This window comes from Hypanus sabinus, chromosome 3 (assembly GCF_030144855.1).
Source record: "Hypanus sabinus isolate sHypSab1 chromosome 3, sHypSab1.hap1, whole genome shotgun sequence".
Lineage (NCBI taxonomy): Eukaryota > Metazoa > Chordata > Chondrichthyes > Myliobatiformes > Dasyatidae > Hypanus > Hypanus sabinus.
Window position 1 is genome coordinate 34,028,495 of NC_082708.1, and position 27,931 is coordinate 34,056,425.

General features: G+C 41.7%; 1 protein-coding gene and 1 pseudogene across 1 annotated transcript in view; one reads left to right on the forward strand and one right to left on the reverse strand.

Annotated features, from left to right (window-relative positions):
• Nucleotides 1-27,931, reverse strand: part of LOC132391180 (uncharacterized) — a 1,045,680-nt gene that overhangs the window by 716,647 nt on the left and 301,102 nt on the right. The gene's annotated exons all lie outside the window — the stretch shown is intronic.
• Nucleotides 2,559-2,727, forward strand: LOC132392033 (U2 spliceosomal RNA; annotated as a pseudogene).

Below are 27,931 nucleotides of genomic sequence, written 5' to 3' on the forward strand. Positions count from 1 at the left end.
TTTCATATTTTAGTGGCAAAAGTGACACTTGTTGTTCAGGCGAGATTTAAGTAGACAATGGGAATCAGTCTAAGGAATTTGTTTGGGAAAGAGAAAAAAAGGCTGAGTGATACAGAACCTTGTAAAAGTATTCAGCCACCAGCCCTTTCTTTACGTAAATGAGTAGTGCAACAGATTTTGATCAAGTTAACTGAGAACTTTTATTTGTGGATCACATTCTTTTTTTTTCACAGTGGAGCCCAGAAATGAGGAAAATTGTAAAGCATGAAAAGCTAAAAATTCAAAAACTGAAATGTCAGCAGTTCAAAAGTATTCATCTCCGTTTGCTGTGTACTTAGTTGAACCATCTCTCACAGCTATTAGATTGGCCCATTCCTCCTTGCTCAAGCTGTGCCAGGTTAGTTGAGGAATAGCGTTGGACAGCAATCTTGAGGGCTTACCAGAGATGTTTAATCGGGCTAAGGTCAGAATTCTGAGTGGACTACTCAGGAACATCAATTTTCTTCATTTGAAGTCTCTCCACGGCTGCTCTGGCAGTGCGCTTTGATTCATTGTCCTGCTGAAAGATGGACCTCCTCACCAGTTTAAGCTTTTTGGCAGAGGTCAGCAGGTTTTTATTCAGGATCTCTCTGTACTTAGCAGCATTCATTTTCTCATTAATTCTGACCAGATTTCCAGTCTTTGCTAGTGAAATGCATAAAGAAGGCAAGACAACAGCCATATTTTATTAGGAGTTTGAAGAGATTTGGCATGTCAACAAATACACTCAAAAACTTCTGTAGTTGTACTGTGGAGAGCATTCTGACAGGCTGCATCACTGTCTGGTATGGAGGGGCTACTGCACAGGACCGAAAGGAGCTACAGGAGGTTGTAAATCTAGTCAGCTCCATCTTGGGCACCAGCCTACAAAGTACCCAGGACATCTTTCGGGAGCAGTGTCTCAGAAAGGCAGCACCCATTATTAAGGACGTCCAGCACTCAGGGCATGCCCTTTTCTCACTGTTACCATCAGGTAGGAGGTACACTCAGCAATTCAGGAACAGCTTCTTCCTCTCTACCATCCAATTCCTGAATGGATGTTAAAGCTTTGGACACTACCTCACATTTTTTAATATAACAGTATTTCTGTTTTTTGCACATTTGTTAAAATCTATTCAATATACGTAATTGATTTAATTGTTTATTTACGTTTTATTGTATTTTTTCTCTCTCTCTGCTAGATTATGTATTGCATCAAACTGCTGCTCCTAAGTTAACAAATTTCACATCACATGCTGGTGATAATAAACCAGATTCTGATTCTGATTCTGATTGGGCCAGCCAACATAATCATGGGCACCAGCCTCCCCAGCCTTGAGGACATCTTTAAAAGGTGATGCCATAAAAAGTTGGCATCCAGCGTTAAGCACCCCATTACCCAGGACATGCTCTCCCCTTATTACTACCATTAAAGAGGAGGTACAGCAGTGTGAAGACACAGACTCAAAATTTTAAGAACAGCTTCTTCCCCTCCACCATCAGATTTCTGAATGGACAACGAATCCACACACGGGCACTGCCTCTCTAATTTAGCTCTTTTTGCACTACTTATTGAATTCAATTCATTTATTTGTATTTCTTACTGTGGTTTACGGGTGTTTTTAAATATATTGCACTGTACTGCTAATGAAAAACAAAGAATTTCACAACATATTGTATTCCAGTGATACTAATCCTGATTCTGATTCCAATTCATTGGCCCCAGACTTCCCAGCTGGAAATGACCTACTTGCATTCATCATGTTAAACATGATCACACATCTGCCCAGCCACAAATGGTATATTACGATTGATTGTTGAGGTACGTTGCTAGGTAGATAATGGCACTTATGGAACCAAAACCTAGCATGGGTCCAATCTGGAGCAGCAGCTGCTGCCTGATCATTGAATTGCTCCAGCATTTTGACTGCTTCTACGGATTCAAGCATCTGCAGTCTTTTGTGTCTCCTAGCAATAGTCTGCCTTCTTCTGCTTACCGTGACCCCCTAAATGAGGAAAAGGTGGGAGATTTTGGAGAAATTGAAAATAAAATATTTTTAAAATTTCATTGAAAATGGATATTTTAAATCACTATTTGCTCTTCTTTTCAAGTTTGTAGCAAAAAATATATTTACTCAACTGAACACGGAATGCATTTGTTTTTATTATATTTCATACTCTATTCAAGACAAGCCCATGTATTTCAAACCTAGTGAATTATTTGTGGAATGTATTTGCTGGAAGTGAATTTGTTAATCAGGATTCCATAAACATACTAAGAGAGTTTAACTAATCCATTGCTCTTCATAAATTTAATCAGGAATTTGCAAGTGCATCTTTACTATGAGGGTAGATTACATATTTTATCATTTCTTTGAATATGCACTGGGGGCTCTTTTTTACCTCACAACTGGATGATAACCTAGTTGTGGATTGTCTAGCTACTCTAGAATTGGGTATGTTTTGTAATGGTCATGACATCCACTCATTTGGTTACCATCTAAGCATTGAAGTTAAAGGTAGTCATTGGTACTTCCAGCATTTGTTTTCCCCACAATACTTGGTTAAAACCAAGTGTAGTATCTGTTCTTATCAGTTTAATATCTGATACGGCACTTATCTGGGGTTTATATGCTAAATCGTGTTGGCGCGTGGCCTAGTGGATAAGGCATTGGTCTAGTGATCTGAAGGTCACTGGTTCAAACCTCAGCTCAGGCAATCTGTTGTGTCCTTAAGCAAGACACATTGCTCTGTGATGACACTGGTGCCAAGCTGCTTGGGTCCTAGTGCCCTTCCCTTGGACAAGATCGATGGCGTGGAGAGGGGAAGGCCTGCAACCTGGGCAACTGCCGGTCTCCCATACAACCCTGCCCAGGCCTGCACCCTGGAAACTCCAGGGGCAGATCCATGGTCTCACGAGACTAACGGATGCCTATCAATTATATGCTAAATTGATCTTTGGAACAGGGAGATGGAATGGGTGTGGATGGGGTTTACATATCTGCTTGAGATAAATTGAGATCATCTGGTCAAATTCTGAAGGGAATCTGAGGAACTTAAAAACTTCTAAAGCAGAACTAAATATGTTCCTGACTACAAGGCCACACATGGATTCAGAAAATGAAATATGTTTTAACCAGAAGGCAGGCAATTACATGCAGAAATGCTAGCAAATGGTACATGCCTGTCAGTTCATGTAACTTCTGCGTCAATAAACATGCCTGTAGGATAATTTCTTCTAACTGATGTGTAACTTAGCTGTTAATTGTTTAATCCTTCTGAAGATTTGGAGGATTTGCAGTAAACACATTAAAAATCACATAGGGTATTATTATGGTGCCAACAAATTTAAGAGCAAGTCAGTTTAGCAAAATTATTATTCCGAGCTTCTACCTCATGGGCAGGAGTCTGCAGTTTATAGAAAAGGAATAACACTGCCAAACTCAAATAAGGCTGTTCACGTAAGTGCAGGAGGCATCTACTTCCTCTATATCAATATGACTTTGAACCCAACGTTGCCCATAGACTATAAGATATAGGAGCAGATTAGGTCATTTTGCCCATCTTCCATCATGGCTGATTTATTATCCTCATCAACCCCATGCCCTCTGCCCTTTGACATCCTGACTAATCAAGAACATATCAACCTCCACTTTAAATATACTAAATGAATTGGCCTCCACAGCTATCTGTGGCAATGATTTCCATAGATTGTTCTAAAGGGACATCCTTGTATTCTGAGGCTGACTCCTCTGGCGTTCAGCTGTCCCGCTATGGAAATATAGAAAGCCCCAGCACAATACAGGCCCTTTGGCCTACAGTGCTGTGACGAATCTGTACTTACTTTAGAAATTACCTAGGGTTACCCATAGCCCTCTATTTTTCTGAGCTCCATGTACCTATCCAGGAGTCTCTTAAAAGACCCTATTGTATCCACCTCCACCACTGTTGCCAGTAGTCCATTCCACACACTCTCCACTCTCTGTGTAAAAAACTTACCCCTGACATCTCCTCTGTACCTACTTCTAAGCACCTTAAAACAGTGCCCTCTCGTGCTAACCATTTCAGCCCTAAAAAAAGCCACTGACTATCCATACAATCAATACCTCTCATCATCTTATACCCCTCTATCAGGTCACCTCTCATCCTCCATTGCTCCAAGGAAAAAAGGCTGAGTTCACTCAGCCTGTTCTTATAAAGCATGCTCCCCAAACCAGGCAACATCCTTGTAAATCTCCTCTGCACCCTTCCTATGGTTTTCGCACCCTTCCTATGGTTTTCACATCCTTCCTGTAGTGAGGCAACCAGAATTGAGCACAGTACTCCAAGTGGGGTCTGACCAGGGTCCTATATAGCTGCAACATTACCTCTCAGCTCCTAAACTCAATCCATGATTGATGAAGGCCAATGCACCGTATGCCTTCTTAACCACAGAATCAACATGCGCAGAAGCTTTGAGTGTCCAATGGACCTGGACCCCAAGATCCCTCTGATCTTCCACACTGCTAAAAGTCTTACATTATATTCTGCCATTATATTTGACTTACCAAAATGAACCACCTCACACTTATCTGGGATGAACTCCATCTGCCATTTCTCAGCCCAGTTTTGTATCCTATCAAGGTCCAGCTGTAACCCTCCACACTATCCACAACACCCCCAATCTTTGCGTCATCAACAGATTTACTAACCCATCCCTCTACATCCTCATCCAGGTCATTTATAAAAATCACGAAGAGAAGGGGTCCCAGAACATATCTCTGAGGCACACTGCTGGTCACCAACCTCCATGCAGAATATAACCCGTCTACAACCCGCTTTGCGTTCTGTGGGCAAGCCAATTCTGAATCCACGAAGTAATGTCCTGTTGGATCCCATGCCTCCTTGCTTTCTCAATAAGCCTTCCTAACCTTATCAAATGCCTCACTAAAATCCATATACACTACATCTAAGGCTCTACCTTCATCAATGTGTTCAGTCACACTCACCAAAAAATTCAATCAGGCTCGTAAGTCACAACCTGACATTGACAAAGCCATGCTGACAGTTCCTAATCATATTATGCCTCTTCAAATGTTAATAAATCCTGCTTCTCAGTATCTTCTCCATCAGCTTACCAACCACTGAAATAAGACTCACTGTTCTATAATTTCTTGGGCTATCTCTACTCCTTTGGTTGAATATGGGAACAACATCTGCAACCCTCCAATTCTCTGGAACCTCTCCTGTCCCCATTGATGATGCAAAGATCATTGCCAGAGCCTTAGCAATCTCCTCCCTCGCCTCCCACAGTAGCCTAGGGTATATCTCATCTGGTCCCATTGACGTATCCAACTTGATGCTTGCCAAAAGTTCTAGCACATCCTCTTTCTTAAAGTCTATATGCTCAAGATTTTCAGTCCACTGTAAGTCATCCCTACAATCGCCAAGGTCACTATCCGTAGTGAATACTGAAGCAAAGTATTCATTAAGTATCTCCACTATCTCCTCCAGTTCCATTAACACTTTTGCACTGTCAAACTTGATTGGCCTTATTTGTTCACATCTTATCCTCATGCTCTTCACATACTTGTAGAATGCCTTGGGGTTTTCCTTAATCCTTGTTAAGGCCTTCACATGTCTTCTTCCTGGTCTCCTAATTTCATTCTTAAGCTCCTTCCTGCTAGCCTTATAATTTTCTAGATCTCTAATATTAGCTGGGGTTTTTTTTTAACCTTTCGTAAGCTTTTCTTTTCTTCTTAACTAGATTTTCAACAGCCTTTGTACACCATGATTCCTGTACCCTACCATCCTTTCTCTGTCTCATTGGAATGTACCTATGCAGAACTCCACGCAAATATCCCCTGAAAATTTGCTACATTTATGCCGTACATTTCCCTGAGAACATCTGTTCCCAATTTATGCTTCCAAGTTCCTGCCTGATAGCTTCATATTTTCCCTTACTCCAATTAAACACTTTCCTAATTTGTCTATTCCTATCCCTCTCTTGGTAAAGGAGATAAAATTGTGATCACTGTCTCCAAAGTGCTCTCCCAGTGAGAGGCCTAACACCTGACCATGTTCATTTCCCAAAACCAGATCAAGTTCTGCCTCTCCTCTTGTAGGCTTATCTACATATTGTGTCAGAAACCCTCCTGAACACACTTAACAAATTCCACCCCATCTAAACTCCTTGCTCTAGGGAGATGCCAATCAATATTGGGGAAATTAAGATCTCCCATCACGGCAACCCTGTTATTATTGCACCTTTCCAGGATCTGTCTCCCTATCTGCTCCTCGATGTTCCTGTTACTACTGGGTGGTCTATAAAAAACACCCAGTAGAGTTATTGACCTGTTTCTAACTTCCACCCATAGAGATTCAGTAGACAATCCCTCCATGACTTCCTCCTTTTCTGCAGCTGTGACACTATCTCTGATCAGCAGTGCCACGCTCCCACCTCTTTCGACTCCCTCCCTGTCCTTTCTGAAACATCTAAAGCCTGGCACATCAAGTAGCCATTCCTGCCCCTGCACCATCCAAGTCTCTGTAATGGCCACAAATTATAGCTCCAAGTACTGATTCATGCTCTAAGCTCACCCGTTTTGTTCACAATACTCCTAGCATTAAAATAGACATCTCAAACCATCGCTCTGAGTGCATCCCTTCTTTATCACCTGCCTCTCACACTGTCTACAAGCTTTCTCAATTTGTGAGCCAATTGCCTTTTCCTCTCTCTCTTCAATTCAGTTCCTACCCCCCAGCAACTCGAGTTTAAACTCTTCCCAATAGCCTTAACAAATCTCCTTGCCAGGATATCGGCCGCCTCGGATTCAAGTGCAACCCATCATTTTTGTACAGGTCGTGCCTGCCCCAAAAGAGGTCCCAATGATCCAGAAATCTGAATCCCTGCCCCCTGCTCCAATCCCTCAGCCACGCATTTATCCTCCACCTCACTTTATTCCTATACTCACTGTCACTATAGGAAACACCCTCCCCACATTCACTCTATCTAGGCTTTTCATGGGGTCTCATTAGACAAGCATTCTTAAATCCAGCAAAAACAGGGAAATAAAATATTGGCCTGGATTTTGGTGTGAAATTCCAGGAGTTCTGCATGGACCTACTTCATATCTCCATGTTACGCAGCAACGTTTTTAGAATGAATAAGAACAGCTGCTACTGTGCGAGGTAGATTATGGGTAATTGACATTCACCTCAGCAGCGCTGACAATTTTGGAAGTTAACTATGCTCGGATAAGGGCTCCTTGCTGTGTGAGGCTTTCTCTACTTCACCAACACTCCCAGGCTATTTCATGAGATGGCATTATGACATGCAAGACCCCAGCTTTATTCTTTAGACATCCATTTGGATGAATTTGGAGAAATATAGCTAATATGGTTAACAAATTTGAGAATGGAAGAAACTGAGATATGTAAAGTCTAAAAGTATTTAATGATAAGAAAAGGTTTTAGTGTGATATTTCTGAATGAGCACATAATATCACCTTGTTAAATTTCTCTGACTGCTGTTTTAGCATTAGTGTTAATCCAGGAGCAATAAATGGGTTGTTGGTTTCTGTAAATTAATACACCAATGAAATGCTGAGAGTGCATTAATTCATCTTGTTATGGTAGCATCAGTACAGTCTAGACCAGGGTTTCTCAACCGGGGATCTGCGGAACCCTAGGGTTCCATGAGAGATCATGATTAAAAAAATAAACATCATTTATTGAATTTCCTGCAATGTGCGATTCTAGTGTTCACGGTGGTGACCAGTGATGAGCAGCCCCATTAGCAATCTCAGCCCAGTATGGCAGTGCATAGTAGGACCGTGTTTATTTGGTTGAGTCCATTCTCAGTTTTTGATGCGAGCTAGGGGAGGCCGTTGATATTTGATGAGCACTGTATTGCACATAGGGGAGGATGGCAGGCTGATAATTGGAGAGTGCTGTATTGCATGAAAGGTTGGATGGTAGGCTGATGAGGAAGTATTGAATGGACTCGCTCAATTTGGGCTGTGACATCAGCCTCTCCCTCCCAAATAATTCTTCCAGTGTAGTAGAAAATTGGAGGGAAATTTTCATTCTGAGGACTATCTAATTTGGCAATTTTTGAAGAGGAGGATCCTAGACCTACGGGCGATTCTGATAAGGTTAATGATGAAGAATTACAATCTTCTGAGACCTTCCGCTGCACTTGTGCAACAATGGACACACAAAAAAGTCCATCTTTGCAATGAAAGCTATGATCAAGATGATGGAATTGATGGCCTTATGGCCAAGTTTGTGAGTGATCCAAAGGTAGGAGGAGGAGCAGGCAGTATGGAAGAACCAGAGAGACTGCAAATGGACTTGGACAGGATGAAAGAATGTGCAAAAAAGTGACAGATGAAATACGATGTAAGAAAGCTTAAGGTTATACAGCTATGGAGGCTAAGTCATTGTGTATATTTAACTCAGAGGTTAATAGAACCTTGATTAGTAAGGACATCAAATATTATAGAAAAAAGCTAAGATAATAGGGTTGAGAGTGAAAATAAACCAGCCATTATGAATGGTGAAATAGAGTCAATGTGTCAAATTGCCTAATTCTATTCCTCTCTCCTCTGGTCTTAATACAAGCAAAATGCAACATTTGAAATTGTAGTTTTGCCCCACTTTGCTTTGTGAAGTGCTACAGTAATTCTTATAGCACTCTATGGAAGTTTGAACACAGCTGAGGTTATTTTACCTGCTTAGAAGTACCATCACTAAGTATGGAAAATCAGTGATATGACTGAGACAAGAGAACATAGAACATAGAATAGTACAGCACATTACAGGCCCTTCAGCCCACAATGTTGTGCTGACCCTCAAACCCTGCCTCCCATATAACCCCCCACCTTAAATTCCTCCATATACTTGTCTAGTAATCTCTTAAACTTCACTAGTGTATCTGCCTCCACTACTGACTCAGGCAGTGCATTTCATGCACCAACCCCTCTCTGAGTAAAAAACCTTCCTCTAATCTTCCCCTTCAAACTTCCTCCCCTTACCTTAAAGCCATGTCCTCTGTACTGAGAAGTGGTGCCCTGGGGAAGAGGCGCTGGCTGTCCACTCTGTCTATTCTCTTAATATCTTGTACACCTCTATCATGTCTCCTCTCATCCTCTTTCTCTCCAAAGAGTAAAGCCCTAGCTCCCTTAATCTCTGATCATAATTCATACTCTCTAAACCAAGCAGCATCCTGGTAAATCTCCTCTGTACCCTTTCCAATGCTTCCACATCCTTCCTATAGTGAGGTAACCAGAACTGGACACAGTACTCCAAGGGCGGCCTAAATAGAGTTTTATAGAGCTGCATCATTACATTGCGTCTCTTAAACTCTATCCCTCGACTTATGAAAGCTAACACTCCATAAGCTTTCTTAACTCCCCTATCTACCTGTGAGGCAACTTTCAGGGATCTGTGGACATGTACCACCAGATCCCTCTGCTCCTCCACACTACCAAGTATCCTGCCATTTACTTTGTACTCTGCCTTGGAGTTTGTCCTTCCAAAGTGTACCACCTCACACTTCTCCGGGTTGAACTCCACCTGCCACTTCTCAGCCCACTTCTGCATCCTATCAATGTCTCTCTGCAATCTTCGACAATCCTCTACACTATCTACAACACCACCAACCTTTGTGTTGTCTGCAAACTTGCCAACCCACCCTTCTACCCCCACATCCAGGTCGTTAATAAAAATCACAAAAAGTAGAGGTCCCAGAACAGATCCGTGTCGGACACCACTAGTCACAACCCTCCAATCTGAATGTACTCCCTCTGAACTGGATATGATATAACCATATAACAATTACAGCATAGAAACAGGCCATCTCAGCCCTTCTAGTCTGTGCCAACGTTTACACTCACCTAGTCCCACTGGCCCGCACTCAGCTCATAACCCTCCATTCCTTTCCTGTCCATGTACCTATCCAATTTTACTTTAAATGACAATACCGAACCTGCCTCTACCACTTCTACTGGAAGCTCATTCCACACAGCTACCACTCTCTGAGTAAAGAAGTTCCCCGTGTTACCCCTAAACTTTTGCCCTTAACTCTCAAATCATGTCCTCTTGTTTGAATCTCCCCTACTCTCGAAGGAAAAAGCCTATCCACATTAACTCCATCTATCCCCCTCATTATTTTAAATACCTCTATCAAGTCCCCCGTCAACCTTCTACACTCGAAAGAATAAAGACCTAACTTGTTCAACCTTTTCCCGTAACTGAGGTGCTGAAACCCAGGTAAAATTCTAATAAAACTTCTCTGTACTCTCTCTATTTTGTTGACATCTTTCCTATAGTTCGGTGACCAGAACTGTACACAATACTCCAAATTCGGCCTTACCAATGCCTTATACAATTTTAACATTACACCCCAACACCTATACTCAATGCTCTGATTTATAAAGGCTAGCATACCAAAAGCTTTCTTCACCACCCTATCCACATGAGATTCCACCTTCAGGGAACAATGCACCATTATTCCTAGATCATTCTGTTCTACTGCATTCTTCAATGCCCTACCATTCACCATGTATTATTCCTACCAAAATGTAGCATCTCACACTTATCAGCATTAAACTCCATCTGCCATGTTTCAGCCCACTCTACTAACTGGGCTAAGCTGCAAGCTTTGAAAACCTACTTCATTATCCACAACGCCACCTACCTTAGTATCATCTGCATACTCACTATCCAATTTACTACCCCATCATCCAGATCATTAATGTATATGACATACAACATTGGACCCAATACAAATCCCTGAGGCACACCACTAGTCACCGGCCTCCAACCTGACAAACAGTTATCCACCACTACTCTCTGGCATCTCCCATCTAGCTACTGTTGAATCCATTTTACTACTTCATTATTAATACCTAACGATTGAACCTTCCTAACTAACCTTCCATGCAGAACCTTGTCAAAGGCCTTACTAAAGTCCATATAGACAACATCCACTGCTTTATCCTCATCAACATTCCTCGTTACCTCTTCAAAAAATTCAATAAGATTTGTCAAACATGACCTTCCACACACAAGTCCATACTGACTATTTCTAATCAGACCCTGTCTATCCAGATAATTATATATACCATCTCTAAGATTCACATAAATAGGTGATTATAATGACTTTCTCAACATATAATTCTTTACAGACAAGAAAAGTCCTTAAATAGACTGGCAAAGGCTGAAGGAAACTAATTAAAATGAAGGTCTATTAACCTATCTTCCTTTCTGCCTAGATGATGGCTAATCCCTGAATTATTTTATTTGTCTCTGCTGTTATTTTAGTTGGAATCTGCCATATTTTGAAAACTGCTATTATCATATTCTGGGTCAATTGATTATCAATTTAATTTTTAAGTTCTTTTCAGTTGAATGTATCTGCCACCAAACACGTTAACTCATGCTGAATACAGATGAATGGGTTCCGGGTAACTTTTATAGCCCCAGTTACAACTCAGAATGAGGAATCAACATGAACTGATGTAACTAGTGATATACTGAGTCTGGTCCACTGAAATGAAGCTTAGGCCATTTGAAAGCCTGGGTCTCTTTACCAAAGTCCAGACCCAACTCTTGGTTCCAACTCAACCCAAGGACCCAGGACAAGCACACCTCCAGAAACTCAGACACGATGTTTCCAGCCGTGAAATATATATTTCATGAGAATAAGCTAGGAAAATGCAAATAGAGCTCAGGACTAAAGATGTTGTTTCTTATCCATAAACAAATCTGATCCATTAGAAGTTATAGTAACATGTCCCTCATCTCTGTTTAATGTCAGTCTTCTTTCTTGGCAAGATTAGCACCAGGGATTGAGCAGCAAATAATCAAGTACACATTCAAATCTCAACAGTGTCATCAGTAATGTCATTTCAGGCTTTCTACCTGCTGAGCTTGTAACAGTGTTAAAGTGGAGAGTGTGCAAATTTGGTGACAGTCTGCTGACATTTGAATCTCCTGCAGAGCCCAGTTTCACTGGATGCTAGGGGTCCAATCGCTTCATAAATTTCAAAGTTTAAAGTTCAAAGTAAACTTATTATCAATGTCACTATATACTACCCTGAGATTCATTTTCTTGTGGGCATTCACAATAACTACAAAGAAACACAATAAAAATCAATGAAAAAACAAAGGCAAACAAAGGTGGACAGACAATAAATGGTGTAAATACAAAATAATAATAATAATAATAAATAGATAGATAGATAGATCGATGAATGAATAAATAAATAAATAGATAGATAGATAGATAGATAGATAAATAAATAGATAGATAGATAGATAAATAGATAAATAAATAGATAGATAGATAGATAGATAGATAGATAGATAGATAGATAGATAGATAGATAGATAGATAGATAGATAAATAAATAAATAGGTGATATTGAGGACAGAAGTTGTAGAGTCCTTGGAAATGATTCCATAGGTTATGGAAACAGCTGGGACTTCAGTGTTGGGGTGAGTGAAGTTATCCCCTCTGGTTCAGGAGCCTGATGCTTGAGGGGTAATAACTGTTCCTGAACCTGGTGGTGTGGGTCCTGAGGCTCCTGTACCTTCTCCCTGATGGTAACAGTGAGAAGAGAGCATGCCCCGCATAGAGGGTTTATTGATGATGGATGCTGCTTTCCTGTGACAATGCTCCTTGAGGTATGCTCAGTGGTGGGGAGGGCTTCATGTGTGATGATTGGGCTGTGAATACTAACTTTTGTAGGCTTTACCTTTCAATGGCATTGTTTTCTCTATACCAGGTAACCAACCAATATATTCTCCACTGCACACTACTGAAGTTTGTCAATGTTTTAGATGACATGGTGAATTTTCAAAAAGTTCTAAGAAAGTAGAGGCACTGCTGTGCGTTCATTGTAATAGAACTTGAGAGCTGGCCCCAAGACAGATCCTTTGAAATGATAACACCAAGGAATTTAAAGTTGCTGACCCTCTCTGTCTCTGATTCCCTGATAAGGACTGGCTCATGGATGTCCAGTTTTCTCCTCCTCTAGTCAATAAACAGCTCGTTGGTTTTGCTGGCATTGAGTTAGAGGTTGTTGTTGTGGCACCAATCAGTCTGATTTTCAAGCTCCCTTCGATATGCTGATTCATTACCACCACAAATTTCATGCGGACTAAGCCTTCCAACAATTTAACTCAAGGCATACAGCTAGTAAAAAAAATGTATACATCTTGGCAAGAGAAACTGCACAAAGGTCAGCAGTAAGTAATCAGATAAATTCTTCCTTCTTCTATCTCCAAGTTTCTCAACTAAGCTAATGAGCACTGGTGTTCTCCAGCTGAGGTAATGAGCTCTGTGTCTGTGCAACTGAGATCAGGTAACTAAGCAAAGACCATGTCTGGAGATTTCCTGCATTTGCCAATTCTCCACAAGGCAAGTTTAGAATGCATATTTCATAGCCACATATTCTATTCATTCTGATTAACTAATTATCTGTAGAATCTCAACTATAGATTCATTATTTCCCTTGACCCAAAAGGCACTGTCTAGACTGCTCCTTTGCCAAAATTGTCATTAATTCTTGCCATTAATTCAACAATGCTCTTGTGTCCCTGCACAATGGTGGGAGTAAATTATCAAATGTTCTTGATTAAACTTTTATTCCAGTGTATTGAAATTCAACCTTTTACTGGCAGTGATAGGAATGAGGATTTGAGGTGAAATATTTTACAATATCCATAATTCGGCTTTTTGTTGAACATACTAATGTAGACCAGTGATTTACCATGAACATTGAACTCCCCATCCCTGTTGCACTGTAGATCTTGCAAATTTACTCCACAGACTTGAAACCTTCACATGGCTTTGTGTGTGATAGGTTGTGTCTAACCAATCTTATAGAGTTTTTTGAGGAAGTTATCGGAAAAGTTCATGAAGGCAAGGCAGTGCATGTTGTCCACCTGGACTTTAGCCAGGCTTTTGACAAGCTCCCTTGCGGGAGGTTGGTCAAGAAGGTTCAGTCACTTGGCGTTCAAGTCGAGGTAGTAAATTAGATTAGACATTGGCTACACGGGAGAAGCTAGAGAGTAATAGTAGATGGTTGCCATTCTGACAGGAGGTCTGTAGCAAGTGGACTGCTGCAAGGATCTGTGCTGGCTTCATTGTTAGTTATCTAGGGTGGTGGAGCTAGACAGATTAATAATTTGGCATGGACTAGATGGACTAATGAGCTGATCCTGTGTTGCAGTGTCCTATGACTCTGTGACCAGAATCCTCTAAATGAGATGGACCAATCTTCAGCTCATGCTTTGTGGTGGAGCATAAAAGACGGTTCACTGACCTAACCAGATCTAGAAAGCTGAGAAAAGATGGCCATCTCCCTTATTTCAGAAGCATCTCCCACTGTCGCTCACTATCATCCCCATAAACCAGCAGCAATGTTCCCTCTAATTTGAAATGGCCAGTGTGTGCAAAAATCTTGTGCAAGTTTTTGTCCAGTAACAGCAACATGTACACACTGAAGTTTTAAGTGGAAGTTAAAATGGATTTTCTCACTGGAGCTTTTGCACACCATCCATCTGTGATTTGCTTGCCAGGTGATGCTTTAAAAAATCAAGTTTGCAAATTTTCCAGTAACTTTTGCATCACGATGATGCATGCAGGGAACACAGGTTTCTGTATTGTCCATAAATATTTCTCATAGTTGCACGTTCCTGACCTCATGAGCTTTTGGTGTACCGGTTTATACAGTTCCATTAAGCCATTCCACTTTAAAAGAACTAGCTGTTCTTTTGCGCTTTATGCCTTTTGCCTCTTTGGAATGGAACATAATGAATTGATAATTTCTTCAATAAAAACAGTAAAAATAAGCTCATTCTAAAATCTGCAGAAAAACCATTGCAAACTCCACGTTATCAACACTATATACGTCAGAAACTGGAAAAGGAAATATCATTGTGTATGAACATGGAATTTACGAGGTAGAAGGTGACAACCTTTCATGCGCAGTTTAAATTCCTTTGTGTGCTAGTAGCAAAAGATGTGTGCACTCAGACACCTTAGAGGGAACATTGCTCAGGAGTAACATACTGCTCCATTTAGTCTATTCATTCCTCTACTGTTGTATTCACACACGTCTCTGTCCACCACTATGACCCAGAAGTGGTTGATTTAGTAAGTGTCTTGTTTATTTGTTAAACTTTTTTTGTATGCAACTTCCCTATCCATTCTCATGCAGTGTCACCTTTTAGTTTGTTTGTAAATGAAAGAAAGGATGGAGCTTTGATAGGCTTATTGGATGGAGCAGTGGTAGGCTTATTGGTTGTGATGTGATTTTAATGATAGATACAGGAACAGTGGCTTCTCTGACGGAAATGAAAAAGACCTTGCATTAGTAAGGTCACTTCTAGCCTTTGAGGCAATAATGTGAATAGTTGGGTATATAGACTTCATCCACCTCCTCCTCCATTGCCCCTTCCTTTTCTCCATCGTTGGAAGAGAATTTTAACTTTTCATCACAGGTAATCTCCTAGTCCATACCTTGTCCTTCAGTGAGATGTGTGATTTACAGTTGATATCTTCTTTTAACCCGGTTGAATTGTTGCTAATGTTATTCATCCCTCTCAGGAAAATTGTACATGTTCATAAAAGAAACCTGGAAATTGCCAGATTAGCATGAACGTAGATGTCATTAGTTTTGAACTCCCACTCATTTATGCATCCAAACGCGTGCTTCAACGCACTGAAAATTAACTCCTTGCTGTTGCTGAAGAAAGGACAAATGAGTACAAAAATAGCTATGGGCAGCTGTAAAGCTGTCACTGTGCTTCAATTTAAAATGGGGTAAATTTCAAGAATCTTTTTCTTGATCAGTGGAATGAATAATTCTGTAGGTGATTTCAAGATTGGATAAGTTAATAAAACAACTGTGATGTGTTTAGATATGTAAGAGGTATCACTTGGATTTCTAGATGGATGAGTTAAGACTGGCCAAAGGGTTCTTCCTATTCATAAGAACATGAGTAGGCTATCTGGCCCATCGAGCCTGCTCCACCATTCAGTAAGATCATGGCTGATCTGCCCACGGACTAATCTCCACCTACCTGTCTTTTCCCCAAAACCCTTAATTCCCCTGCTATGCAAAAATCTATCCAACCTTATCTTAAATATATTTACTGAGGTAGCCTCCACTGCTTCATTAGGCAGAGAATTCCACAGATTCACCACTCTCTGGGAAAAGTAGTTTCTCCGCATCTTCATCCTAAAGCTACTCCCTTGAATCTCGAGGCTATGACCCCTAGTTCTAGTGTCAACTACTAGTGGAAACAACTTTCCTGCCTCTATCTTATCTAAACCTTTCATAACTTTATATGTTTCGATAAGATCTCCTCTCATTCTTCTGAATTTTAGTGAGTACAGTCCCAGGCAACTCAATCTCTCCTCATAATCTAACCCCTTCATCTCTGGAATCAACCTGGTGAACCTCCTCTGCACCGCTTCCAATGCCAGTACATCCTTCTTCAAGTAGGTAGACCAGAACTGCATGCAGTACTTCAGGTGCAGCCTCACCAGTACCCTGTACAGTTGCAGCATAGCCTCCCTGTTCTTAAATTCAATTCCTCTAGCAATGAAGGCCAACATTCCAATTGCTTTCTTGATAGCCCACTGCACCTACAGACCAATCTTTTGTGATTCATGCACGTGCACTCCCAAGTCCCTCTGCACAGCAGCATGCTGCTATTTTTACCACTTAAATAATAATCTGCACTTTCTTTTTTCCTTCCAAGGTGGTTGACCAATATTATACTCCATCTGCCAGACATCTGCCCACTCACTTAACCTATCTATATCTCTCTGCAGACTCTCCGTATCTTCTGCAAAATTTGCTTTTCCATTCAATCTAGTGTCATCAGCAAACTTAGATAAACTACATTTGGCCTCCTCTTTGAGATTGTTAATGTATATTGTGAACAGTTGCAAGCCCAGTACCGACCCCTGTGGCACACCACTCATCACTGATTGCCAACCAGAGTAACACCCATGTATCCCAGCTCTGTGCTTTCTATTTGCTAACCAATCCTCTATCCATGCTAATAAGGAGGCGGTCAGAGTTAAAACCGCCCACAGTTGGTCCGATCGATCGGCCTCCATGCTACAGGACTGACGTCGACTGGAATATCTTCCATGATGAGGATGTCTCCGAGTTTAAGGAAGGGATCACAAGTTTCATCCAGATGTGCGTCAAGGATGTTGTCCCCCAGAAACTGGTCAGGGTCTATCAAAGCCCTGAATCAACAATTCCGTGTGAGCAGCACTTACAGCGCAACACAAGAGTTTACGTCGCCGGTGACCGACAGGAACTCAAGAAATGCAAGTACGATCTGCGCAAATTCATCAAGGCAGTGAAACAACGATACAGTGACAAGATTCAGACACAACTCTCCACCAGCAACACACACAGCTTATGGCAAGGTCTGCACACCATCGGAGACTTCACGCAGTGGAACTTCCAACATCGCTGCCTCTCTCCCAGACAAGCTCAATCTTTTTGCACTCGATTCGATGTTGCCAACACTGAGCCCCTGAGGAGAGCCACCGAAATGATCTGCAGCTTGGTCATCTCTGAGGCCGGAGTATGCAGGTGAACAGTCGCAAGGCTGTGGGACCAGATAGTGTTCCAGGGTGGGTACTCTGACTGTGTGCATGGCACAACTGGCAGGTGTGTTTACAGACATTTTTAATCTCTCCCTCTCCCAGTGTAGAAAGCCCACCTGCTTCAAAGCATCCACAACTGTTCCTGTACCTAAAGAGACCAAGGTAACATGTCTGAACGACTGGCGCCCTGTCACACTCACCTCAATAATAAGCAAATGGTTTGAGAGGCTGGTCAAGGACTACATCTGCAGTACGCTGCCACCCACACTGGACCCCTACAATTCACCTACCGACACAACCAATTGACAGATGACATGATAGACACAGCTCCACACACCATCCTTACACATCTGAAGAAGAAGGATGCTTATGTGAGAATGTTTATTGGACTACAGTTCAGCATTCAACACCATAATTCCCTCCAGACTCGACAAGAAGCTCAGAGACCTCAGCCTACACCCTGCCTTGTGCAGCTGGATCCTGGACTTCCTGTCTGATTGCCAGCAGGTGGTAAGAGTGCGCTCCCTCACCCCTGCCCCTCTGACTCTTAACAAGGGCCCCTCAGGGCTGTATCCTAAGCCCCCTCCTTTATTCTCTGTATACTCATGACCGTGTCGCCACCCACAGTACCAATCTGCTAATTAAATTTGCCAACGACACTACATTGATTGGCCTAATCTCAAATATTAATGAGACAGCCTATAGAGAAGAAGTCATCACCCTGACACAGTGGTGTCAAGAAAACAACCTCTCCCTCAATGTTTCAAAAACAAAGGACTACAGGAGGAATGGAGACTGGATAACCCCTATTGACATCAATGGATCTGGGGTTAAGAGTGTGAACAGCTTTAAATTCCTCAGCATAAACATTACCGAGGATCTCACATGGTCTGTACCTACCAGCTGTGTGGTGAAAAAGGCACAACAGCACCTCTTTCATCTCAGACGGCTGAAGAAGTTTGGTATGGGCCCCCAAATCCTAAGAACTTTCTACAGGGGCACAATTGAGAGCATCCTGACTGGCTGCATCACTGCCTGGTATGGAAACTGTACTTCCCTCAATCTCAGGACTCTGCAGAGAGTGGTACGGACAGCCCAGCACATCTGTAGATGTGATATTCTGATTATTCAGGACATTTACAAAGACAGGCCCAAAGAATCATTGGGGACTTGAATCACCCCAACCACAAACTGTTCCAGCTGCTCCAATCCAGGAAACAGTACCGCAGCATAAAAGCCAGGACCACCAGGCTCTGGGACACCTTCTTCCACCAGGCCATCAGACTGATTAATTCATTAAATAATGATTAATTCACAACTGTATTTCTATGTTATATTGACTGTCCTGTTGTACATACTATTTGTTATAAATTACTATAAATTACACATTGCACATTTAGACGGAGATGTAACATAAAGATTTTTATTTCTCATGTATATGAAGGATGTGAGTAATAAAGTCAATTCAATTCAATTCATTACATTACCCCCAACTCCATGCTTATCTTATGGTTAAGTTTTTAATGTGACACCTTATCGAACACTTTCTGAAAAGCGAAGTAAATAATATCCATCTGTTCCCCTCTATCCAATGCGCTCATTATATTCTCAAAGAGCTCCAGTAAGTTTGTCGAATTGAACCTGCCTTTGCTGAATCCACACTGGTCTGCCAGATGGATCCATTTCTTTCCGGTTACCTCGCCATTTCTTCTTTAATGATAGCTTCAAGCATTTTCCCAACTGCAGATGTTAAACTCACTGGTATATAGTTACCCGTTTTTTGCCCACATCCTTGTTTAAGCAGGGACGTGACATTCGCTGCTTCCAATCCGCTGGGACTTGCCCAGAGTCCAGAGAAATTTGGTAAATTATCAACAAAGCCTCTACCATAACTTCTGAAATTTCTTTCAGTATCCTGGGATGCATTCCATCAGGACCAGGGGACTTGTCTATCTTCAGGCCCACAAGTTTGCTCAGCAATACCTCTTTAGTGATAGCTATTGTATCGAGGTCCTCACTTCCCATCGCATCCATAACATCGCTCCTTGGCATGTTTGATGCATCTTCCTTCATTAAACCCGACACAAAATAATCATCTTCTAATTTTATTAAGGTCAGTACAGCAAAGATTAATCTAATTATCTTTGTGCACAACTAAAGCAGCCAAACATCTTCTACATTCCTTCCTCAACAAGCATCCCTGTTTCATTCAAAGAATATAACCTCATTCAGAAAATAATTCATCAAAGATTGAACTTGCGTATTCTCAGCTGTCATATATTCAAAGGGAGTGTGTGTGTGTGTGAGTGAGAGAGAGAGAGAAATCATATTATCTTACATATAATTTTAAATAAATATGTACCTTTAATAATCATTGATAGACTTTTGGCAACTGAGCAAGCCTGCTTTTCTCACTCCTATTCACATCCACATCAGTGTTTGAATCAGTGCTATGATGCTGGGTAGATCAAGTTTTCAGCATGTAAATACTGGTTTTACCTCTGTAACTTAGTCATCAAAACACAAACTAAGTAACATTCCCTTAACATTAAAATTATTTTGGTAAAGTGACCTCACTATATCTGATTCAACTCTCAGAACGCTTAGTCTGTAAGGGATCAATTGCTTGCATGCAAGTATAGCTCTGCACCCAGGGAATTATTCTATTCTCTCAATTTGTGGCCACTCTAACAAATTCACCATTTCCATGGAAAAGATACAGAGATCATAGGCAGGATGAATGGCTTTCATTATAATAAAATAATTTTTATATTTTACTTAACATGTTGCTAACCAAATTCAAAATCAAAACCAAATTATGACAGAGATAAATCAGGAGTTTCCTTATTCCAGTCTTTATTGGGACAGAAAGATGGTAACTAAACCAATAATATTTTTTTAAGTTACAACTGAAGAAATAACTGACAGAAAAAGACGAAGAACAGGACTAGGTAGATATGGAGTATGGCAAAATACAGGCATGATTCTTCTGTGGTTAAATTGAAGTGGTTGGACCCTGGCCCGAGGACATGAAATGACCCAATACATGGCCTTTGTTGGTGTGGACATAGAGGCAATTCGAGGCAGCAGAACCAAGTTGAGGCGAGGCATAGTCAAGGTAGTTGAGTCTGGGTCTGAGAACGAGGAACAAACCAATGTTTAAGCACCAGGCCAGATCAGAAAGGTCAGGCAAGGGTCGAATTAAGGTGGGGGGAGGTTCCAGGCCTAAGAGCACATTGGAACAGTACAGTCCAGGTCCAAGAGTAAGGAATGACCCACAGCTTGGCTGACTGAAGCGCCAGGCCAGATTGGAAAGGTCCAGGTGTCAGGGCCAGGCTCACTGCTCATGGGGTTTACTATCTCTGTGCTGAACTGTGGCTAACGCACTCCTTGATCGGCTGTGACCGGCTTTTTGGCTGTAGAGTCACTTCCATGAGCTTCAGTTCTGAATGCTAGTTGCTTACTTTTATTGTTTGCACAATTTTTTTCCTGCACGTTTGGTGTTTGTCTTTTTTAATGAGTTCTATAGGGTTTCTTTGTTGTGTGCTGCCTATAAAGAGACAAATCACAAGGCTGTATATAATATGCATACTTTGATAATAAATGTACTTTGAACTCTTCTCATTGATAGGAAAGAACTGCTCATATCTTTCACATGCTCAGACCTTTCACATAGGAAAGATATGGGAACTGTGAGACACCTCCAGTCTCCCTGATAACGACAACTGTATGAAGTGCGCTGAGCTGCAGCTCCTTAGAGACCATGTTGCCTCATACAGGAAAATGAGGAGGTGGATGAGGTGATGGAGGTGATGGATAAGAGCTATTGGGAGGTAATCACCCCTAAGTTGGAGGAGGCAGAGAGGGAAAAGGAATAGACAGCTAATGCAGAGTACCTCTGTAGCCATTACTCTCAAAAATAAGTGTACCACTTTGGGTCGACCATCTACCAAGGGGATACTGAAGCGACCAGGTCTCTAGCACTGAATCTGGCCCCACAGTTCAGAAGGGAAAGGGGGGAAGAAAGAGGATGCAGTAGCGATAGGGGACTCCACAGTTAAGAGAGCAGACAGGAGATTCTGTGAATGTGAAAGAGACACCTGGATGGTATGTTGTCTCCCAGTTGCCAGAGTCAGGGACGTCTTGGCATTCTACAGGGGGAGGGCAAACTGCCGGAATTGGTACCGATGACATAGGTGGGGAAAGGGAATAGGTCGTGAAGAGTGAACAGAGGGAGTTAGGCCGAAAGTTGAAAAGCAGGACCTCCAGGGTAGTAATCCCTGGATGGCTGTCTGTGCCACGTGCCAGGTTAAGAATAGGATGATTTGGCAAATGAATATGTGGCTGAAGAATTAGTGCAGTGTGAAGGATTTCAGATTTCTGGATCCATTGGGATCTCTTCTGAGGAAGGTATGATCTGTACAAAAGGAATGGGTTACACCTGAACCCGAGGTGGACCAATATCCATCTGGGCAGGTTTGCTAGAGCTGGGGACAGTTGGTATTGAACTAGATGTAGTAAGACTGCAAGGAAGAACAGGCAGATGATAGGCCAAAATTTTAGTCAATGGGAAGAATTAAAGTGTTACAGGGGGTCAAAATAAAAAGGGGTGATGAGTGCAGGTGTTAAATTTGAATAGACACAGTACATGGAATAAGGTAGATGATCTTGTAGCGCAGTTAGAGGTAGGCAGGTATGCTGTGGGCATCTCTGATTTGTGGCTGAAAGAATGTTATAGTTGGGAGCTCATCATCCAAGGATACACATTGTATTGAAAGGGCAGACAGGTAGGCAGAGGGGGTGAGGTGGGTCTGTTAGTAAAAAAAAAATCCAATCAAATCTTTAGAAAGAGGTGACATAGGAGCAGAAGATATAGAATCCTTGTGGATAGAGTTAAGAAACTGCAAGGATAACACAACCTTGATGGGAATTATAAACAGACTTCTGAGCAGTAACCTGATGAGGGCTACGAGTTACAATGGGAGATAGAAAAGACATGTAAAAAAGGCAATGTTGCAATAATAATGGGCGATTTCAATACGCAGGTTGATGTGGAAAATCAAGTTGGTGCTGAGTTCCAAGAAAAAGAATTTGTAGAATTCCTGTAAGGTGGTTTTCTAGAGCAGCTTGTGGGTGAGCCTACTAAGGGAATGGCAATTCTGCATTGGGAGTTATGTAATGACAGATTCGATAAGGGAGCTTAAGGTAAAGGAGCCCTTAAGAGAGAATGATCATAATATGTTAGAATTCACCCGGCAGTTTGAGAAGGAGAAGCTAAAATAGGATGTATCCATATTACAGTGGAGTAAAGGGAATTATAGAGACATGAAAGAGGAGCTGGCCAAAGTTGGTTGGAAAGGGACACTAGCTGTGATGATGGTAGAACAGCAATGACTGGTGTTTCTGGGAGAAATTTGGAAGATGCAAGAAAGATACATTGCAAGTATTCTAAAGGGAGGATGAGGCAATCATGGTTAACAAGGGAAGTCAAAAACAGCATTAAAACAAAAGAATTTATGTATAATATGGCAAAAATTAATAAGGTAGGGGATTGGGAAGCTTTTCAAAACCAACAGAAGGCAACAAAAAAGCCATAAAGAGAAAAAAGATTAAAAATGAAGGACAGATGGCCAATAATATAAAAGAGGATGTAAAGGGTTTTTCAAATACATAAAGAGTAAGACAGAGACAAGAGTGAATATCGTACTGCTGGAAAATGACACTGGAGAGGTAGTAATGGGGTACAAGGAAATGGTGGACAAAATTATTAAGTATTTTGCATCACTTTTCATGGTGGAAGACACGAGGAGAATGCCAAAAAGGTCAGAGATGAGTGTCATTGCTATTACTAAAAAAGGGTGCTTGGGTACCTGAAAGTCTGAAGGTAGATAAGTCACCTGGATCTGAAGGACTACAACCAATGGTTCTGAAAGAGCCAGCTGAAGAAATTCTGGAGGGATTATTAATGATCTTTCAAGAAACACTGGATGCTGGAATGGTTCTGGAGGACTGGAAAATTGCAAATGTAACTCCACTCTTTAAGAAGGGAGGGAAGCAGAAGAAAGGAAATTATAGACCAGTTAGCCTGACTTTAGTGGTTGGAAAGATGTTGGAGTCTATTATTAAAGTTGAGGTTTTGGGGTACTTGGAAGCACATGATAAAATAGGCAGGGTTTTCTCAAGGGGAAAGATTGTCTGATGAATCTGTTGGAATTCATTGAGGAAATAAAAGGCTGGATAGATAAAGAATAGTCAGTGGATGTTATTTATTTGGACTTTCAGAAAGCCTTTGAGAAGGTGTCACATGAGTCTGCTTAACAAGAGAAGAGCCCATGATATTATAGGAAAGGTACTAGCACAGATAGAAGTGTAACCCCCTGGGTCGCCTCAGGCTTGCTCAGCTCGTTCTCGTCTAGGGGGAGCAGCCTTCGGCCCCGCCAAACTGGGTAATCAGCTGGTGTGGATGCTGTGTGATGTCTCCGCCTCGCCCAAAAACAGACAGTACACCATATGCGATTTAATGAGTACAATTTATAAAGGTTACTATAACTAAGTGATTAATAATGATACAGTACATATAAAGAAAAAAAAATAAAGAAAAGGCGCCAAACTTATCAAAGTCCAAACCACTTCGTGCACAACCGTTGGAGATCAATTGCTGAAGTCTTCTGGCCACCATTTGATCCCCTCCGAACTCCTCGACTCGCAGCTTAGGACCCTCCGAGTGGTCAACCAAGCACATCTAGCTTCATCTCCTCTCCTCGGAGTACCTCCTGGCCTCAGACTCCCGCTTGGGGTCCGTTCCTCGCCCAGCTTACAGCATTGCGTCCTCTCTCTCACCCCCTCGCGCCGATCTCCCCAAAAGCCCGCCAACAATAGCTTACAGACTCAGAAGAAAGAACAACATTAATCCCAATTGGTTTACAAAGGAATACAATTCTCGTTATCAGTAAATTTTAACCCAAACAAGCTTCCAGCACTCTCTCGCAACAAAGAAGCATTCCTGCTTTTAACAAAACAAAGAAGCCATTTTGATTACATACACAGTAACAAAGAAAAAAGAAGAAACCCCCTTTACAGAAGATTGGCTGACTGTTAGGAGCCAAAGAATGGGAATAAATGGAGCCTTTTCTGGTTGGTGGCCAGTGTGCCACAAGGGTCAGTATTGGGACTTTTCATGTTATATGTCAATGACTTGAATGAAGGAACTGATGGCTTTCTGGACAAGTTTGCAGATGATACAAAGATAGTTGGAGGGGCAGATAGTATTGAGGAAGCAGGGAATCTACAGAAACACTTGGACAGATTAGGAGAATGGGCAAACTAGTGAGAGATAAAACACAGTGTAGGGAAGTGTATGGGCATGCACTTTGGCAGAAGGAATAAAGGCACAGACTATTTTTCAAACAGGAAGCAAATTCAAAAATCAGGGGTGCAAGGGGACTTGGGAGTCCTAGTGCAGGATTCCTTAACCTAGTCCAGGTTAACTTGTAGGTTGGGTCAGTGATAAGGAATGCAAATGCAAATGTCAGTGTTTATTTCCAAGGGAATAGAATATAAGAGCCGGGATGAAATGCCAAAGTTCTACAAGGCCACACTTGGAGCAGTTTTGGGCCACTTATCTAATAAAGATGTGCCGGCACTGGAGAAGGTCCTGTGGAGGCTCACAAGAATGACCCCAGGAATGAAAGGCTTAACATATGAGGAGTGTTTGTTGGCTCTGTGTCTGTTCTCATTTGTGTTTAGAAGAATGAGCGGGGATCTCATTGAAACCTATTAAAAATTTGAAGGCTAAGATAAAGTGGATGTGGAGAGGACGTTTCCTGTAGGGGGCCATCCAGGATCAGAGGGCACAGCATCAGAACTGAGGGATGTACTTTTGGACAGAAACTAGGAAAACTCTCTTTAGCCAGAGGATTGTAATTCTGTGGAATTTATTGCCTTGGAGAGCTGTGCTGGCCAGTCGTTGGGTGTACTTAAGGCTGAGGTTGATAGATTGTTGATTTATCAGGACATCAATGCTGTGGGAAGAAGGCAGGAGAATGGGGTTGAGAAGGATAATAAATACATTATGGCAGAGAAGACTTGATGGACTGAATGGCCTAATTCTGTTCATATGTCTTATGGTCTTGTAGAAGCCTAAGATGACAAAGGACATGGCAGTACCTTAAATAGTGAGTAAAGGTAGTAACATACTCCAGGAAAGGGGGTTCCCAGTCCTCTTTATGGCATGGACCAACACTATTAGGCAAGGGACCTGTTGCTCTAGGGCAGGGGTCAGCAACCTTTACCACTGAAAGAGCCACTTGGACCCGTTTCCCACAGAAAAGAAAACACTGGGAGCCGCAAAACCCGTTTGACATTTAAAATGAAATAACACTGCATACAACGTTTTGTTTTGCCTTTATGCTATGTATAAACAAACTATAATGTGTTGCATTTATGAAATTGATGAACTCCTGCAGAGAAAACAAAATTACATTTCTGCATGCAACAAAAACATGTTGACCTCCGAAAAAAAGACGTTGGGTTGAAGGTTACTTTTAAGTAAAATACTCAACGTCTATTTGAGTCCTTCTTGTATTTATGAAAAACGCCAAACTTAAATTTGCCGCCAGCAGCAAACCAAAAATAACGTCAGCCAGCTGTCAACCTGAAAAATAAAAGGACTATTTCACTGAACAATGAAAGCATATGAATATACGTAAAATAATAGGCAATTAAAATATTTATCATCCTTGTTCAGGTTGACTCACACCTGACAATGCAGTCGTATTCAGTAGGGATGGATCGATGCTTAGGGGAGTGACCAGGAAGGATAATGTGTTTTTTTCCTCTCTGAACTCACAGAAGCGTTTCCCAAACGATGTTTGCATTGCGATGATTGCCCAATGTAAATACTCCGAATTTATCATGTCGTGACCTTTTTTGAACTCTCTCAAATTGGGGAAGTGAGACAATGTGCCTTTCTGTAAATCTCTGGCAAGCAACGTCAACTTGCGCTCGAATGCCAAAACATCCTCCAACATGTGCAGGGCTGTACGTCCTTACCCCGTTGAAGAGCTGTGTTCAGCGTGTTCAGGTGCGCTGTTATGTCTACCATGAAGTGTAGCTTTTCCAGCCACTCTGGCTGTTCCAGCTCAGGAAAGGTGAGCCCTTTGCTGCCCAGGAAAGTTTTCACTTCTTCCAGACACGCGACAAAGCGTTTCAGCACCTCCCCTCTGGACAGCCAGCGATAAAAACACGTTGTAGCGGTTGCTACACGCAGTCAGTAAACTGCAGTCAAAGATAGCTTTATTCGAACTAAACAGCCTTGCTTTTAAGCCTCCCTCAACCCGCCCCCCATGGGCGCGGATGCTGCAAAAGACACGTACTCACAAACCCCCGTAGGCTATCTCCCTTAGCCTGAACGCTGGCTAATTGTGAGCCGGTTCGGATGTGTCAGGAAATGGGTTGCCACAAAGTCTTATTTAGATTGTACAAGATCACCATAATCTTCAAATTTAGATTTACATTTCAAAAACTAACAAACTAACATAAAATACATTTTAATTAAATACTGACCATGTAGCGGTGTGCTACACGCAGCGCTAAAATTACGACACGGAGTCGGTAACTGCAGTCGAAGGAAAAAACTTTATTCGAAATCTTCAGCCTCACTTTTAAGCCTCCCTCAACCTGCCCCCCATGGCGCAGAGGCTCCAAAGCTCTGTGCTCGCAAACCCCCGTAGGCTATCTAATTGTGAGTCGGTTCGGATGTGCCAGGAAAAGGGTCGCCACAACCAATTATTTCCCAAAGCAACAGGGAGCCGCAGCACAGACGTAAAAGAGCCACATGCGGCTCCGGAGCCGCGGGTTGCCGACCCCCGCTCTAGGGGAACAGTTACAAATCAGTAAACTGAGTAGACACAGAACAAAATTAAATACAGGTAAGTGTGCAATGATTAGGCCTGGCATTCGAGGTAAAATAATTTAGGTAATGATATTTTGAGGGGGAAGGACAAAGAGAATTTGGGACATATTTTCCACCAATCCACAAAGATAACAAGGCAAGTATGTATGGTAGGTAAGAAAGTACTTATAGTTTTCTTGACTTTGTAAATAGATTCAAAGGATAGTAAAAATGAAGAAGACTTGCTAAACCTTTACAATCCAAAGGTTAGCTAATTCTGGGACCAAAGGTTTAGGAAGGATGTCTAGCCTTACAGATAACACAGGGGAAAATTAGTAAAGTGTCTCAGATGAAGGATTTTCACTCTTATGGAAGGACTGCAAATTTGTTTG